Genomic DNA, 18,995 nt, shown 5'->3' on the forward strand with positions numbered 1-18,995 from the left:
TCTAGCAAGGCAGGGAAAAGGGAGCCATTTTAAACTACGCCAGAGCCCTCTGCTCTTAATAAGGCTGCCTTCAGGGGGAACTAGTTAACTAGAACCTAATCTGCGGGGGTGTTATTATCAGAGCCTAACTGGCCTTGGGGAGGGGACATAACCAACTCCAGCTGGCTCCAGCTTTCCACGTGGGAGAAGGGGAACACCCAACTTCAGCCCGACCGAGCCATCCTGTTCCACCTGAGAAATGCATGCGAAGTTCAGTCCAGAGGCACCGGCCCACTAAAAGGCGGAGACCTAATCAGAGGACGACAGAATGCTCTCTGCCCCACCTCACAACCACATGACTAAAGGCCTATGGATAGCAGTTCAATTTACCAGGTCCATCGTGTCCAACTATGAAGAAAAAATGACAAGGCACACCAAAAGGCAAAGCATATAGTTCTAAGAGACAGGGCAAGCATCAGAAGCAGGTGTGGCAGGGATGCTGGGATTATCAGACAGGAATTTAATCCAACTATGATTAACCATGCTAAGGGCTCTAATGGATAAAGTACATTAGAGAGGATGTAAGAATAGATGGGCAATGGAAGCAGAGAGATGGAATCCTAAGAAAGAACCCCCCAAAATGCTAGAGATCAAAAACACTGTAAAAGAAACGAAGAATGCCTTTGATGGGCTTATTAGTAGCCTAGACACAGCTGAGGAAAGGATCTCTGAGCTTGAGGATACAAGAGTAGAAACCTCTAAAACTGAAAAGCCAAGAGAACAAAGACTGGAATGAACAGAGAATATCCAAGGACTGTGGGACAATCACAAAAGGTGTAATGTATGCATTGTAGGAACACCAGAAGGAGAAGAGAGAAAGGAACAGGAGAAATACTTGAAATAATGACTGAGAATTTCTCCCCAATTAATGTAAGACACCAAATTGCAGCTCTAGAAAGTTCAGAACACACCAGGGAGGATAAATGCTCCCTGACTCAAACAAACAAAAACTGCACCTAGCCATGTCATTTTCAAACTAAAAAAAAAAAAATCAAAGACAAAGAGAAAAATCCTGAAGAAAGCCAGAGGAAAAAATCACCTTACTCATACAGGAACAAAGATAAGAATTATATCTGATTTCTGCTCAAAAACCATGCAAACAAAATGACAGTAGAGTGAAATACTTTAAATATTGAGAAAACTACTGACCTAGAATTTATACCCTGCAAAACAAAACAACCAGGTTTCAAAAATTGGCAAAGACCTTAACAGGCATCTCACCAAAGATATACAGATGATAAAGGAGCACATGAAAAGATGCCCCACGGCAAATGTCATCAGGGAAATGTAAATGAAAAGAACGATGGAGGTTCTGCTACAATCTATCAGAATGGCCAAAATCCAGAACACTGACACCAAATGCTGGTGAGGATGTGGGGCAAAAGGAACTCTCATTCACTGCTGGTGGGAATGCAAAATGGTACAGCCACTTTGGAAGACAGTTTGGTAGTTTCTTAAAAAACTAAACATACCTCATGCAATGTAGAAACCATGCTCCTTGGTACTTATGCCCACTCAAAAACCTGCACATGGATGCTTATAGCAACTTTATTCATACTTGCCAAAACCTGAAGACAACAAAGATGTCCTTCAGCAGATGAATGGATAAGTAACTATGACACATCTAGACAAAGAAATGTTATTCAGTGCTAAAAAGAAATGAACTATCAAGCCATGAAAAGAAACGGAGGAAACTTAAATGCATATTACTATGTGAAAGTAGCCACTCTGAAAAGTCTCTAAACTGTATGATTCCAACTATATGATATTCTGGAAAAGGCAAAATTATTTGGACAGGAGAAAGATGAGTGTTTTCTAGGGGTTATTGAGGTGGGAAGTGAATAGGCAGAGTATAGAGGATGTTTAGGGCAGTGAAAATACTCTTTATGATGCCATGATGATGAATACGAGTCATTTATATATTAGTCCAAACCCATAGGACGTACAGCACTAAGAGTGAACCCTAATGTGAACCATGAACTTGGGGTGATCATAATGCTCAGTGCAGGTAATCAATTGTGACAAATGTACCATCTGGTGGTGGAAATTGATGAGGGGATATGCAAGCGTGGGGGCAGGGGATACGTGGGGAGTCTCTACACCTTCCTCTCACTTTTGCTATGAACCCAAAACTACTCTAAAAAAAAGATCTTAAAAAGTATGTATGTCTGTATGTATGTACAGGTTCCTAGCATGAATGAAGCAATGGATGGTGGTGTCTTGGAAGAGACTGCAGGGGGAGGAGCAGGTTTTGTAAGGAAACACCCACTGTATTTGATGTGTTTTGTGGGACTGGGAGAGAAAACACTGGCAGTCCCCCCTGGAGTTACGTGAAGTCGCTGGGTTGGAATGGAGACACCCGAGATGGGTTATAGAGTGAGTTTGGGAGCCCCAACAGTTCATGAGCTGGTGGAAGAAGATTTAGTGGCTAGAGATTTCAGAGGCAAACCTTTTAAAACCTTGGACATTGAAGCCACAAAGGAAGCAAGTTTCAAGAATAAGTAACTGTTCAACTTTGTCAAATGGTAGCAGAACTGTAAAAAAAAAAAAAAAATTGAGGACTGAAAAGCAAGCGAAGATCTGATGATATGGTGAATAGTTTTAGTGATGGGTGTAAAAGCTAAAAGCAATAAACAAAACTGGAACTAGGAAGTGTGGACTACCCTATAAAAACTAGTCAAAACTAGGCCTCCAAAGGGGAGAAACCGCTATGTGATACGCCTAAAACTTATACATATTGTACATCAACTAAACCCCACTTATAAACATTTTTTAAAAAGAGGACAGAGAGATTAGATGTCAGAGGATTCTGTTTGAGGCAGCAAAGAATTAAGCAGCTTTATATGAATAAACAGCAAAAAAATGAGTAGTTAGGGAGACTATCTTAGGAATTTAAAAATTATATACAAATTTTTGCCAATCTCATTTAACTGCAATTCTGTGTGTTTATTTCTCCAATTACACTGTAAGTTCTTTTGAGGACAAAGTCAGTTTCTCATTCCTCTTCACATCCATGATGCCTGGCACATGGAAGGCAAACACATAATAACATGTCTACTACTTTAGCAATAAAAAGAGACCCCATCTTTCCCTTCTATATAGTACTGTTTAAGATGCTCAAGTATACAATGCAAGAGGTGGGTATCTCTGTGTTTTACCTGAGGCTCTCATATTTTCTTTGTTTAATGTTTTCCTTTTTTTGTCTCAGATTTTTTAAAAAAATATTTATATTTTTTATTACAGTAATACATGTCCATGGTTTTAAAAAGGCAAAGTGTACTTAAGCTTACAATAACAATGTCAACTCTTGGCTGCCCCTGAATCTTCAGGGGAAGTAACTTTCACCTCTCTTATCTCTTTCTTTTGTTATTTACTCCCAGATTTCTCATTAATTCGCTTAAACTGCCATCCCCTGATAAGCCAATTCTTGATCAATTTCTTATCAGGGAAGATGTGGATTTAGCATTTTTAGGCTACTCTTCTCCCCCATGTTCTTTCCCATTATCTTCCCCAAAACAGTTAAATCACAACTTTTGGACAAATAACTGAGAGTAATTCCCAGCCAACAGTCAGCAAGAAAAATGGACTTAGTGCTACAATCACAAGGGACTGATTCTACCAACTACGTGGCAAGCATTGTGCAAAACGTTTTTTATTTAATCCTTCCAAAAACCCGATCAAGTAAGAACAGTGACCTTCGAACAACAAGGGTGTGAATTGCAGGAGGCCACTTACATGCAGAGTTTTCCAATGGTAAATGCTTTAGTACTAACTGATCTGCAGTTGGTTTAATTCATGGATATGGAAGAAATAACCTTAAATATGCAAGGCCACTGTACGCAGATTTTCCACTAAGATGAAGGTCACCACTCCTAACCACCCCTCACCAACGGGTCAGCTGTATTATTATCCCCCTTTTAGCACTGAGGAAATATAGTCCTAGGGAATTTGCTCAAGATCACATACCTTGTGAATGGCAGATCCAGAATTCTCTCCCAGGCTGCCTAACTGCTCTGCCTGTGTATTTACAACTAAGTAATACTGCCTGCAGGAATTTACAGGATGTCACATTACTGAAAATAAAACAGTGGACCCTAAGCATCCTCACAATTACATCCCAGGCTCCATATATCCCAGGCTGCAGAACCCGTGGATACAAGGGCTGATGGTAAGGGACGAGGGCATCCCCGGACTTTGGTATCTGTGATTTTGTTGTAATGTAGTTTCATGTCATTTCAATGTAGGAGAGTGGGTAACTGGAAAAGGTGCCCAGCCAATGGCCAACTGGTTCTCAGCCAAGAGTGATGTGTGCTCTGATGCTCATTAAGGAACCCAAGAGATGGTTTCAGAGTTTATACTTTTTTTTTTTCATCCTGTAGGATGAAATTATATGGCACGGTGAAGTAAAAGGCAGAGTTTTAATAGGATTTGGCAGGAGGGACCCAGGAAAGCCTGGGGGAGACAGACTCAAGGACCAATAGCAGACAGGAAACAAAGGATCAGTTCATCATTGGGGACGGGGGACCCACTATGAATGGAGGGAGCTCTTGGCTTCAGTTTGCAGCCTAAATGAAACCTCCCAGCTCCCCTCAAACCTGCATTCAAAGTTGGTTATCTTTTACCACTACTGCTTGGCTTCCTGGTGGAGGAAATTTCATCAGTGACCAACAGGGTTGGGTACGTGGTGGGAAAGAGTGAGGCAGCTGGGCCCCAGGGGCAGCCCTGACTCAGTGAACATTCCTGCTGTAGAGAGTGAACAGGATCTAAGGATTTGCACAGGGCAAGTGGCTATTTAAGACATATTAATAGAAACATCCCACTGAGTATCCTGGATTCTGACTCATTCTGACTCATCAGACTAGCCCCTCCTCCTCTCCTGTGAATATCTAGGAAAGGCCTAAGAATATATAAACAGCTCCTATGACTTAATAAGAAAAAATCAACCCAATTCAAAAATGGGCAGAAGACCTAAACAAGCAGTTCTCCAGTGAACACATATAAATAGCCAATAGGCACATGAAAAAATGCTCAATATTGCTAATTATCAGAGAAAGGCAAATCAAAACTACGATGAGGTATCACCTCACATCCGTCAGAATGGCCATCATTTAAAAGTCCACAAATGATAAATGCTGGGGAGGATGTGGAGAAAAGGGAACCCTCCTACACTCAGGTGGGAATGTAGTTTGGTGCAGCCATTATGAAAAACAGTATGGAGATTCCTCAAAAAACCAAAGATAGACCTACCATATGATCCAGCAATCCCACTTCTGGGTATATATCTGGAGGGAACTCTAATTTGAAAAGATACATACACCCCAATGTTCATATCAGCACTATTTACAAAAGCCAAGACATGGAAGCAACCTAAATGTCCATTGATAGATGACTTGATAAAGAAGCTGTGATATATTTATACAATGGGATACTACTTAGCCATAAAAAAGAAGAAAATAATACCACTTGCATCAACATGGATGGACCTGGAGATCATCATTCTAAGTGAAGCCAGAAAGAAAGAAAAATACCATGTGATGTCACTCATATGTGGAATCTAAAAAAAAAAAAGACAGTATGAACTTATCTACAAAACAGAAACAGACTCGCAGACGTAGTAAACAATCTTATGGTTACCAGGGAAAGTGGGTGGGAAGGGATAAATTTGGGAGTTTGAAAATTATAAATGTTAGCCACTATATGTAAAGATAGACTTTAAAAAAGTTTCTTCTGTATAGCACAGGGAAGTATGTTCAATATCTTGTAATAATCTTTAATGAAAAAGAAAATGAAAACGAATATACGTATGTACATGCATGACTGGGACATTGTGCTGTATGTCAGAAATTGACACATTGTAACTGACTATTTCAATTAAAAAAAAGACATCTTTGCATCTCCAGTTTTCAGCATAGTGCACGGAATAGACATTTGAGTTTTAGTTGAAAGAATAAATGATATTAATGCATTAGGTTTTCATTTTTGTAGAGTAAGGACTTGGAAAAGTATAAATACACTTTTATATACATACTTGAAAATTATGTTTTTTTCTTTAAAATTAATGCAGCTCATAAGCCTTCATTTACAAAGGGTAATGGTAAACTGAGTCTTTCCAGTTCAAGGTAACTTAGTCTGTTCTGGTCTCCATTTCTTTGAGAATTCTCTACCCTTTTCCCCAGAGGTAGCTCAGGTGGCCCAAGTTCCTAGGGGCCTGTGATAGACAGCGTTTTTGTCTTCACAAAAGTCACATGTTGAAACCTAATCTCCACTGACATGGTATTAGGGGTGGGGTTTTTGGCAGGTGATTAAGTCATGAGGATGCAGCCCTCAGGAATGGGATTAGTGTCCTTATAAAAGAGACCCCAGAGAGCTCTCTCACCCCTTCTGCCATGTGAGGACACAGTGAGAAGACAGCCATCTACCAGGAGGCGGGTCCTCACCAGACACTGAATCTGTCGATGCCTTGATCTTGGACTTCCCAGCCTCCAGAAACGTGAGAGAGATCTCTGTTGTTTTTAAGCCACCTAGTCTATGGCATCTTGTTACAGCAGCCCGAATGGATTATGGCAGGGCTCATCCATCCTGCTGGCACTGGGAGTCAGTCCATTCTGTGGCCTGACCAGTCCCCGTGGAGGTGTGGTCTCTCTGCCTGACCCTGGGACTTCAGTTCTCACAGCCATTACTTCCCTTGAGTTAACTCGGATCCAGACGAGGCAGCAGGTGGTCACAGCCACTCCCTTCACTCTGCTTCCCTGAGAGGCTCTCAGGAGCTGCTGGCCGGTTCAGCCACTCTCCACGCTTCTTGGGAAACTTGGGAGTGCAGAGAATAGGACTTGGACTTGGTGGGACTGTCCTCAGGCCAAACAGCCTGCACATCTTCTCCATCGACTGCTGCCAGGCTAAATGTGAACGTTTGCACAAGACCGCTACACTTCTGGACAAGACTCTGAGAAGCTGGGCGCTGTTCCTTCTGCTCGGGATCCCTTCGCAGGTTCTACAGTCCTGCTGCCCCCTTGCTCCCAGGACTCTCCGTCCATGACCTTGAGGGCCAGACGGTTCTCAGGGAACTCCCAGCTGATTTATGCTGTCCCAGCCTCTCTGGTTCTCCCTTTTCTATTTTCTAGTCAAACTCTTATTTCATTTGAATAGTAAGATACCAATTCCCATCATCACCCTGTAGAGTTTACTGTACAGATTCTGTGCTCTAGGTCCACCAGGATCTGGCTAATGATATGTAAGGCTCAGGTTCTTAGAACTAAAGAAACAAAACAAGACAAAAAAATCTACTCCCCTCCCCGAGAAAAACAAAACAAAAAAATCATTCTTTCTCAATTTCCTGGCTTTTATAATTAGAAGGCATGGCTTTTATGATGAAAAGCAGTACATACAGAAAACTCCAGCTGCTGCTTGAGTGTTGGCATGTGAGACTGGGAGCCATGGCGGGGATGAGAGGAAATGAAAAAATATATAGTGCAATATTAAAATACTACTCAATGATCATAACATGGCCTAAGTGTAGTATTAAGAGAATACAAAGTAAAATAATTAGTTGGAGGCTTAAAAAAGGCTTTCCTGAAAGAGGGGATATTTGAACCATGTGTTAGTGACGAAGAGGCAGAAACTGACATTTTACAATATGAGAGGTGTACACATACTGACCTTTATATATGTTACATCTCTGTAGATCATCAAAACTGATCAAAGGAGTAAGCTGACACTTCACAGTCTAGAATATTGAGATCATAAGTAATATGGGAAACTATATGTCAAGTCCTTGTTCTAACCAGCCCAATATTCTTTCTGACACTGACACTAAAGCACATTGTTGGGGAGGTGGAGCTTCCCTCTGTTACATGGTCTTTAGAAGTTAAGGGGTTTGCCTAAATACCCTTTCTCCCTGGATAAAGTAAGGGTGCCTTCATAGAATCAGCAAGAAATTTAAAATATGAAGTGATTAATTACTTTCTACCCTGGAAACAAAACAGAATTCCCTTTATAGCAATGACTCGAGGAGTAAAAACAGCAAATCCTAGGTTTTGAATGAGTTGAGGTGGGAGAAAAGAGGAAGTTCTGATACCCGTGCTGAGGCCACGACTAAAAACCTCAGATCCATACAATACCCGAGTGCCAGCTGTATGCCTGGCGTAGTGCTACGTGACCACACGTTAGGGGAGGCTGTCACGTGAGTCGTTGCTGGACTCCAGTCAGCCAGCAGTTCTCCAGGGAGGCCTGGGAAAGCTGTGCTGTAACCTGCTTCAAGTAAAGTTTTGCTCTTGATGGATCTAAAACTTTGGCTGATGGGAAATGGAGCCATCTAGAGCACCAGACAGATGACAAGAGGGGCAGGGGAGAAAGTAAGTGGTCATGTCTTTCTGCTCATCTGAACTGGCCAGGAAGCCAGCGCCCTGCCTGTCTGCGGTACTGTGTGCCCCTGGAAAGCAGCCCCTTCCTTAGTGTCTCAACCATCAGGAATGGTCAGCCGTCTGGGCAAACATTTGCAGAGGGCTTGCTATGTGTTAGACTCAACCCTGAGTGCGAGGGACAGCGTCAAACTTTTCATCACTATCCAGAGTGAACTAACAGCTTGTGGGAGGGGAAAGTCATTTTACTAACAAGCAATGGCACTGTGATGGCGGTGTGAACCGGGTCTTTGAGGAGCACAGAGGTGTCAGGGTCTCCAGACTGCCTCGAGGAGATGAGAGAAGGCACCTCCTGGCTGAAGTTTAAAGGACAAGTAGGTATTATCCGATTGTCAAAGGGAAGGCATTTGAAGTAGAAGCAAGAGCATATATGAAGCGTGGAGACCCGAGGGAGCTTGGTACGTTTAGGGAAACTTCCAAGTGCGTCTGTGAGCTGAAAGCTGAGTGTGGGGTGGGAAAGTAGAAGAGAAATTGCCTAAAGTCAACTCATTAGAGACTGGTGAAATCTATACACAAAGGATCAGCGGCGGTTTAGATGTATTTCTGAAACTTTTGAAATGAATTTTTTGAAGGTCACCAGACTCTTGGTTTCCTTTGGTATCGTCTTACTGACAGGTTAGAGCGTGGCTATCTCATTTTGATGAGAGACTGCAGGAAGTTGAGAGATACCTGCTGCGTTGATAGCATGAAAACCTTGTGTGTCTTGACCAAGTGTTTGAGCTCATGGATGTCTTATTAAACCCAAACAATACAAGTGCTCAGCTGGAAACCAGCAGAAAGATAAACAGGAAAGTATCCAAAACTGCTCGAGCACCAAAGCAACCGAGACTCCGCAGTAAGGGAGGAAGAAGCATGAAGCAGAGGAAGGGATGGATTTAGAAGATCTCATGGTTTGGGTGTGGGCCACAAAGCATTTCAATTTTCTGGATATTTATGAAAACTGAACTTCTGACCCCAAATGCGGGTTCAGTGGGAGGCTGGGATGCTGCAACTTTATTGCTGATGCTGTGTGGGGCAGAGTTCCTGCCCCAAGAAGAAGTTTGGCAGTAACAAGGGTCATTTCTCCTCCTGGCCATCAGCTTTGGAAAGAATGTTCATGTGGCGATGAACTCTATCCAGTTACCCCAGGAAGTATCCCGTCACATGAGACACATTGTAAAGAGGCAGAGCCCAGGGAAGGATGAGGCGTCTCTGTAAGATTTCAACTTTCGTATTGAACCATGAGCCTTTCCCTTTCAGTAGCTTGGGAAGCTAAATTCAGACAACACAGTCAGATTTGGGGGAACAGAAGTTGTATCTTTTAGATGTTCCTTATGGTGCTGTTTACAGAGAAGGCCCTCAAATGAAGCTGAATTAAGGGGGAAAAAAAAGGCCTGCCCTATTTCAAGGCTGAGTTCAAACCTGCCATCTTCCAAAGCAGAACATCAGGTATCACCAGCAAATCACTTTTATCAGTTATTAAAAAACAGTTCTGTGGTGCCTTCCAGCTCCAAAGTCCTAAACCTGTGTTCCATTTTCTGTGTTTTATGAATAAGCCTGATCAGTATTCAGAAAGGAAACCAGCAGTCTCTGGTCACTTCAGGACATTGGTAAGTTGTATAAACTGAAAAACTCCCCCAAAGTCAGGACAGTGGGGCAGGATGGGGGCCAAGTATTTAGAGAGAACAGATGGTTTAAGTCGTCCCTCGTGGTGATCAGTGGGAGCTGACCTTAGGGTTTTCGCTGTGTGAAATCAGCTTGTGGTTTGGAGCCGTAAAGTGGTTGGACTAAAATACTTTCTAGAGTTTTATGATTTTTTCTTCACTCATTGCATGAGGATATTAATGGGAAAAACCTAATGATCAGAATAAAAGTGTGTTTTGAAATAGTATTTTAAAACGTTGCACAGTGATCCTTTGTTGTTATGTAGACCAAACCTTGAGAAATAAAGACTGCAGGACGTGATGTAGAGAAAGGCAGTCATTCCAGTTCATTTGGTTGTGTTTGTGCCAAATGTGTAAATAACTTCAACACAAGCTAGCCTGGGGAACAGAGTTAACCTGGAAAAATGCCTAGTCATGTTAATAATGTTTAAAAATCCTTAGAACTCTTTTGTCAAATTCTAAGACTTAAAAAGAAGCAAAGGTAAGGATAATTACTTTCGAAGTTGAGTGTGGAAATTACTCTGTGAGTATCTGTGTTCCTGCAGTACTACTGACTCTAGCAAAAATGGGATCTCCTATTCTTTACTAATGAGAACTCAGATCTTCTCTGAGGACTGGCAAGTCTAAAGGCTCATTACTCATTGGTTTGATGTTATCTCTTGCTCTCAAGTAACTGATTCAAGTACTGAACATTTGCCTTTTAGCTTTCTTGTTGCCCAACCTTATGTTAATTCATCTGGAATGGGATGCAAGTACGCTTCATTAGTAACTTCAGTCTTGACCTTTCTTGAGAATTAACGAAAATTATCTTCACTAAAGCCTGAAATCCTAGCACCCCTTTCTGTGCTCTTGGTCTTTTCTTCCAGAAGATGGCGATAGAACACCATAAATATCAAATTACCCTCTGCAAGAGGTTTGCCCCTTGAGGCCTTCCATTGTAAAGCCTGTGCCCAGGGTGGATTACTATTCAGGATCTGAGCCATGTGTGAGCTATTTCATTGCAATATTTAACTTCAACATCATACGTAAAGAGAGGACAGAACAACTTTCAGCTCAGTTGCTCACTTCTTTTTCCACATCACATTTTCTGAGTTTGCGTGTTGAGTGGAGAAAACAAATAGGATGGCCTCCAGTTGAAAGCTGCCGTGTTTTCCTAGCTCTGTTGTGGGCGGGGCCTTTGAACCTAGAATGATTGCTTTGCGGTGAACCAATATGGCGGCAGTGCTGCTTCCTAGAACCATGAACATACTACAGGCTCTATTAGAAACTAATTTTTGAAATACTCCCTGGTGTTCTTCACTCTTTACATTTAGCACTTTGTGTAGTGTTCTTCAAGTTGGTATTTGATAGTCCTCATTTCCCATTTAAGGGGCAAGTAAAGGAAACAAAAAGATGTTTGCCAAGAAACAATTTCACATGACCTTGGCTGGAAAATGGAAATTTCACATCCTCTTGTCCATCTACCAGCTGACTTCTGGTATCATTATTAAGAGAAGGAAGATGTTATCCCCAAGTCTATCACCAATAGCTACCTGTCTAAAACTACAGTGATCTAATTTGAAAATACCCATTGCTATTACCTTGGAGATTTTACTAAAATAAAAGTTTTTTGATTTAGCAAAAGCAATTCCAAACAAAACTGGAAAAGGAATGCAAAAGGGAACTCAATGGGGAGCCGCATATAAGAAACTAGAAGAGAGATAATGGATATCAAGAGAAGGGCGGCTTGGCAACTAAGAATGGAAAACTTCCTTAGGGTGGCACTGATTGCTTTTTTATTCACAAAAAATGTAACCATGCTGCAGTATTCCAGAACTGAAAAGTGTAAAAGAGAAATGCTTAATTCCAGGCCAATACTATTGTAGGTGTTCTTTCACTAAAGGTTTCACACTGAAGAAGTTTTAAACATTGATGAATTTCTTTTAAAGTATGTTTTTCTGTATAGGTAGAGTGGGAGCCAAGACGGTGGAGTAGGAAGACCCTGAACTCACCTCCTCCCACGGGCACACCAAAATTACAGCCACCTACAGAGCAACTGTCTACGAGAATGAAGACTAGCAGACGAGGTTTCCCACAACAAGACAAAGAAGGAGCCCAACGAGGCAGGCAGAAGGTGAGGAGATGTGGTATAATCAGGACGCAAACCCGTGGTCTGGTGACCCATAAGCGGGAGGAATATCACAATCGTAGAGATTCTCCCCAAGGAGCAAGGGACTGAGCCCCACATTGGGCATGCCCGCCTGGGGGGTCCTGCATCAGGGAGATGAGCCCCCAGAATGTCTGGCTTTGAAAACCAGTAGGGCTCACCTTTGGGAGAGCCAGGCAGCTATAGGAAACAGAGACTCTGCTCTTAAAGAGTATGTGCAAAATCTCATATGCTCCGAGTCCCAGCACGGAGGCAGCAGTGGTTTGGAAGGAGTCTGGGTCAGACCCATTTCCTGATCTAGGAGAGCCTCCCAGAGAGGCCAGAGGCAAGCAGGACTCCCTCTGGGGATGGAGACACTGGCAACAGCCATTTTCAGGAGCTTGTTCTGTCACTGTAACACTGGCACTGGCGGTGCCACTTTGGAGTCCTCCCTTTAACCTATAAGCGCCGAGGACCTGGCCGCAATCAAGAGTGAGCTGGCACCAGCCCCAAGCTCCACCCAAACGGTATAGATAGCAGCTTGGGACCGGGCCCTGCCCATCTGAGTGACGGCGCCAGGCTCACACCCTTCCGGGCCACACAGCCAGCCGCTTGGGAAGCCTACCTCACTCTCCAGCGGGCCCACAGTCACCGCATGAGTAATGACCTCTCAGCCAACTTGGCTGGGGGCTAGGCTTCCCTACCAGCTCACCCACCGTATTCCGCCCTGCTACAACAGAAGGGTGCCGGCAGCCCACATAGGGGGCACCCCTAGAGTATATAGCTCTGGTGACCAAGGGAGCATGCTGCTGGGCCCCATAGGATGTCTCCTACATTAGACCCCTTCTCTAAGAGCAGGAAATGTGACTGACCTAACTAACACATAGAAATAAACACAGAGAATGGGGCAAATTTAGGAGACAGAGGAATATGTTCCAAATGAAGTAAGATATAACCTCAAAAAGAGAACTAAATTTAGTGGATATAAGCAATCTACCCAATAAAGAGTTCAAGGTTATAAACATAAAGATGCTCACTGACCTCAGGAGAAGAATGGATGACCACAGTGAGAATTTTAATACAGAGTTAGAAAATATAAAGAAGAACCAAACAGAGCTGAAAAATGCAATAACTAAATTGGAAAATACAGTAGAGGGGCTTAACGGCAGGTTAGATGGAGTAGAAGAACAAATCAGTGACTTGGGACAACATCAAGCAAAATAATACGTGCATTACAGAGGACCCGGAAGGAGAAGAGTGAGAGAAAGGGGCAGAAAACTTAGTCGAAGAAATTATAGCTGCAAACTTCCCTAACTGGGGAAAGAAACAGACATCCAGGTCCAAGAAGGAGAGTCCCACACAGGATCTCCCCAAAGAGGTTCACACCAAGACACGCTATAATTAAAATGGTGAAGTTAAAGATACAGAGAGAATCTTAAAAGCAGAAAGAGAAAAGAAACTAGTTCTGTACAAGGGAACGCCTGTAAGACTATCAGCTGATTTCTTAGCAGAAACTTCGCAGGCCAGAAGGGAGGAGCACAATGAAAGGAAAATACCTATGGCCAAGAACACTCAACCCACCAAGGCTACCATTCCTACTCTAAGGAAAGATAGAGTTTACAGACAAGCAAAAGCTCAGAGTCCAGCACCACTAAGTCAGCTTTATGAGAAGTGCTAAAGAAACTTCTCTAAGCAGAGAAGGAAAGATCACAATTATAAATATGAAAATTATAAAGGGAAAAATTGTCACTGGTAAAGGCAAACATACAGTAAAAGTAGTAGAAAATTAGAGGTCAGTTTTCACTGATGAACACAGACCCAGAAGTTGTCAACAAGAGAATAGCAAACAGAATCCAACAACACATTAACAGGATCATACACCATGACCAGGTGGGACTATCCCAGGAATGCAAGAAGATGTCAATATCCGTAAGTCAATCAATGTGATACATCATGTTAACAAACTGAAGAGTAAAAATGATAGGATCATCTCAACAGATGTAGAAAAAGCTTTTGACAAAACTCAATATTTATCTTGTTAAAAAATCTTAACAAAATAGGTAGAGAGGGAACATACTTCAACATAATGAAGGCCATATATGACAAATCCACAGCCAACATCATGCACAACAGTGAAAATTTGAAAGTATTTCCTCTAAGATCAGCGATCAGGAACAAGAGGAATGCCCCCTCTCACCACTTTATGCACCAGAGTATTGGAAGTCCTAGACACAATAATCAGACAAGAGAACAAAATAAAAGGAACCCAAATTGGAAAGGAAGAAGTAAAACTGTCACTGTTTGCAGTCAACATGAATATTATATATAGAAAATCCCAAAGATGCTACCAAAAAGTATTAGAACTAATAATTCAGTGAAGTTTTAGTATATAAAATTAATATACAGAAATCTGTTGTATTTCCACACACTAACAACAATCTGAAAGCGAAATTAAGAAAACAATCACACGTACAATTTCACGAAAAAGAAAAAATACCTAGGAATACATATAACCTAAGAGGTAAATGACTTGTACTCTGAAAACTGTAAGACATCAGTGAGACATTGAAGATGACACAGACACATGGAACGATATACTGTGCTCAGGCGTTGGAAGAATTAATATTGTTAAAATGGCTATACTATTCAAGGCAATCTACAGATTCAGTGCAATCTCTCTCCATATACCAATGGCATTTTTCACAAAACTCTAAGAAATAGTTCTAAACTGTATGGAAACACACACAAAAAAAAAGCCCTAATAGCCACATCTATCTTGAGAAAAAGAACAAAGCTGGAGGTACCCGACTCCGTGATTTCAAACTATAATGCAAAGCAACAGTAATCAAAACAGTACATATTGTCACAAAAACAGACACATAGACCAATGGAACAGCATAGAGAGCTCAGAAATAAACCCATGCTCATATGGTCAATTAATCTATGACATAGGAGGTAAAAATATGCAATAGAGTATCTATTCAATATTGCTAGCCTTTTCAATAAATGGTGTTGGGAAAACTGGACAATTACAAGCAAAAGAATCAAACTGGACTGCTTTCTCACGCCATGTAAAAAAAATAAACCCCAAATAAATCAAAGACTTGAATGTAAGACCTAAAACTGTAAAACTTCTAGAAGAAAACATAGGTAGTACCCTTTTTGACATCAGTCTAACAATATTTTTTTGGCTTTATATCCTCAGACAAAGGAACCAAAAAAACAATTGGGACTATATTAAACCACAAAGCTTTTGCACAGTGAAGGAAAGTGTCAACAAAACAAAAAGGCAGCCTCCTGAATAGAAGATATTTGCAAACAATATATCCAATAAGGGTTAATATCCAAAATATACAAAGAACTCACACAAATCAACATCAAAGAAACCCAAAAAACTCGATTAAAAATTTTGAAAGTTTTTCATTCTATTTTGAAAATTTTCCATTTCCATGTCATTTAGAAATTTTCTATTTCCTCAGCATTTTTCTAAAGCCACACAGATGGCCAACAACAACATAAAAAAGATGCTCAACATCACTAATCGTCAGGGAAATACAAATCAAAACCACGGTGAAATGTCACCTCACACCTGCTAGAATGGGTATGCTCAAAAAAGCAAGAAATAACAAGTGTTGGTGAGGATGTGGAGAAAAAGGAACCCTCATGCCCTGTTCGTGGGATTGTAAATTCATGCAGTCACTACGGAAAACAGTATAGAGTTTCCTCAAAACAGTAAAAATAGAGCTTCTACATGATCCAGCAATTTCACTTCTGAGTATTTATCCAAAGAAAATGAAAACTCTAATTTGAAAAGACATATGCACACCAATGTTCACTGCAGCATTACTTACTATAACCCAGATAGCAAAGAAACCCAAGTGTCCACCAATAGACAACTGGGTAAAGAAGACATACAATGGGATATCATGCAGCTGTAAAACAAAACAAAACAAAACAAATCTCGCTACTTGAGACAGACAGACCCAGAGGATATTATGCCAAGTGGAATGAGTCAGACAGGGAAAGACAAATACCGCATGATCTCACTTGTATGTAGACTCTAAAGAACAAAACAAAACAAAATGAAAACAGACTCACAGATACAGAGAGCCGAGGGATGGCTGCCAGATGGGAGCAAGGTTGGGGTGGGGAGGGGGGAAAATAAGTGAAGGGGATTAAGAGTTACAAACCCCTAGTTACATACTGAGTTATGGGGGTGTAATATACAGTATAAGGAACATGGTCAATAATATTTTAATAACTTCAGTAGGGGAGAGATGGTGACTAGACTTCTCACAGTGATCATTTTGGACTGTATGTGAATATCAAATCACTATGCAGTACACCTGAAACTAACATCATTTGGTAAGTCAATTATGTATCAATAAAAAAATAAAGTATGTACAGGCAATCAACAAGCACTTATTTAATTCATTCACATATAAACATTTTTGCGTTCCTACTATACGCTGGGTCCTGCATTAAATAGTAGGAATGCAGACAAGGAACCCAATCAAAAAATGGGCAGAAGACCTGAATTGACATCTCTCCAAAGACATCCAGATGGCCAACAAGCACATAAAAAGATGCTCAGCATTACTAATTGTTACAGAAATGCACATCAAAACTACAACATCACTCATATCAGTTAGGATGGCCATCATTAAAAAGTTCACAAACACTGGAGAGGGTGTGGAGAAAAAGGAACCCTCCTACACTGTTGGTGGGAACGTAAACTGGTGCAGCCATTGTGGAGAACACTATGGAGAGTCCTCAAAAAACTAAAAAGAGAGTTGCCATATGATTCAGCAATCCCACTCCTGGGGATATATCTGGAGAAAACTCTAGTTTGAAAAGACACATGCACCCTGATAGTTCATAGCAGCACTATTTACAATAGCCGAGACATGGAAGCAACCTAAATGTCCATCAACAGATGACTGGATAAAGAAGATGTTATACACACACACACACACACACACACGAATACTACTCAGCCATAAAAAGAATAATGCCATTTGTAGCAACATGGATGGACCTGGAGATTGTCATTCTAAGTGAAGTTAAGTCACAGAGAGAAAGAAAAATACCATATGATATCACTTATACGTGGAATCTAAAAAAAAAAGGACACAAATGAACTCATCTACAAAACAGAAACAGACTTACAGACAGAAGAAACAAACTTATGGTTACCAGAGGGTAAAGGGGGTGGGGAGGGATAAACTGGAAATTCAAAATTTGCACCTCTCAGGGAGTGATGGAAATGTTTGCTATCTTGATTGTGGTGGTGGTTTCATGGGTGTACACATCTATCAAAATTCATCAAATTGTACATCTGAAATATGTGTAGTTTACTATACAGGAATCATACCACAATAAAGGTGTTAAATCTTTTTTTAATTAGAAAAAAGAATAAGTGTCCTTTGAGGGGCACAAAGTCATCCTAGAGAGAGCATGTAGTGGGAGTAACATATTACTATATAAGTGAATTATTTTTCATTCCTTTTTCCCTAAACTTGAAATCAGGTTTTCCTGCAGCCTTTCAGTCAGTCAGACTCCCAGGAGAGTGACGACTATAAATAATGTTTTGGGGGAGAAGGAAATAATTCGGGGCAAGTCCCTGTCAAATAGGACAAAGAAGTGAAAGAAAGTTCTTCTGATTTGAAGGGTGAAGAGGAGATGGATATATGGGAGGGAGGAAGAGGGGGTGGGGGAAAATGAGATGCCAGCATCCCTGCTTTATCCTCCTCTATTAGGGGTGGACTACGATGAGGCATGAGCCATAGAAACATCTGTGTGAGACTGAAGGAACTGGATGAAATGAATGGCCTCCATGAGCACAGCCTAGGAAAGGCTGTGGGCTTCTAGATGGCCTCTATTTAAATTGGCACCATTTGTAGCCACTATGGAGAAAAGTATGGATGTTCCTTAAATAACTAAAATTAGAGTTACCATATGATCCATCAGTCCCACTCCTGGGCGTACATCCATGAAAGATAAAAACTCTAATACAAAAAGACACATGCACTGTTCCTAGCAGCTACAATAGCTTACAATAGCTAAGACATGGAAGCAGCCTAAATGTTCATCGACAGATGACTGGATAAAGAAGATGTGGTAGATACACACACACAAAATGGAATACTACTCGGCCATGAAAAGAATAAAATAACGCCATTTGCAGCAACAGGAACAGACCTAGATATTATCACACTAAGTGAAGTAAGTCAAACGAAGGCAGATATCATGTATCACTTATATGTGGAATCTAAAAAATGATACAAATGAGTTTATTTACAGAACAAAAAGATTCGCAAACCTAGAAAACTTATGGTTACCAAAGGGGAAAGGGGTGGGAAGGATAAATTAGGAGTCTGGGACTAGCAGATACAAGCTACTATATATAAAATAGATAAACAACGAAGACCTATGGTATAAGACAGGGAACTATATTCAATATCTTGTAATAACCTATAATGGAAAAAATCTAAAAAAAACCCTGTATATCTGAATCACTTTGATGTACACCAGAAACTAACACAATATTGTAAATCAACTATACTTCAAAAAAAAAAAAATTGGCACCATATCTAAAATGGAGAAAGGGCAATAAAGAGGAATGGATGTGATGGCACGGAGAAAGAGAAAGAGAGAGTCCTGAGGCCATGGGGAAGCGCAGCTTGCGGGAGATCCCAGAACCCCTGTGTGCCCTGGTGAAGGGATTTGGAGCTGCTCAGAAGTCAAGAGAATCAGAGGCAGAGGCTTAGG

The sequence above is a fragment of the Camelus bactrianus genome, chromosome 12 (assembly GCF_048773025.1).
Source record: "Camelus bactrianus isolate YW-2024 breed Bactrian camel chromosome 12, ASM4877302v1, whole genome shotgun sequence".
NCBI lineage: Eukaryota > Metazoa > Chordata > Mammalia > Artiodactyla > Camelidae > Camelus > Camelus bactrianus.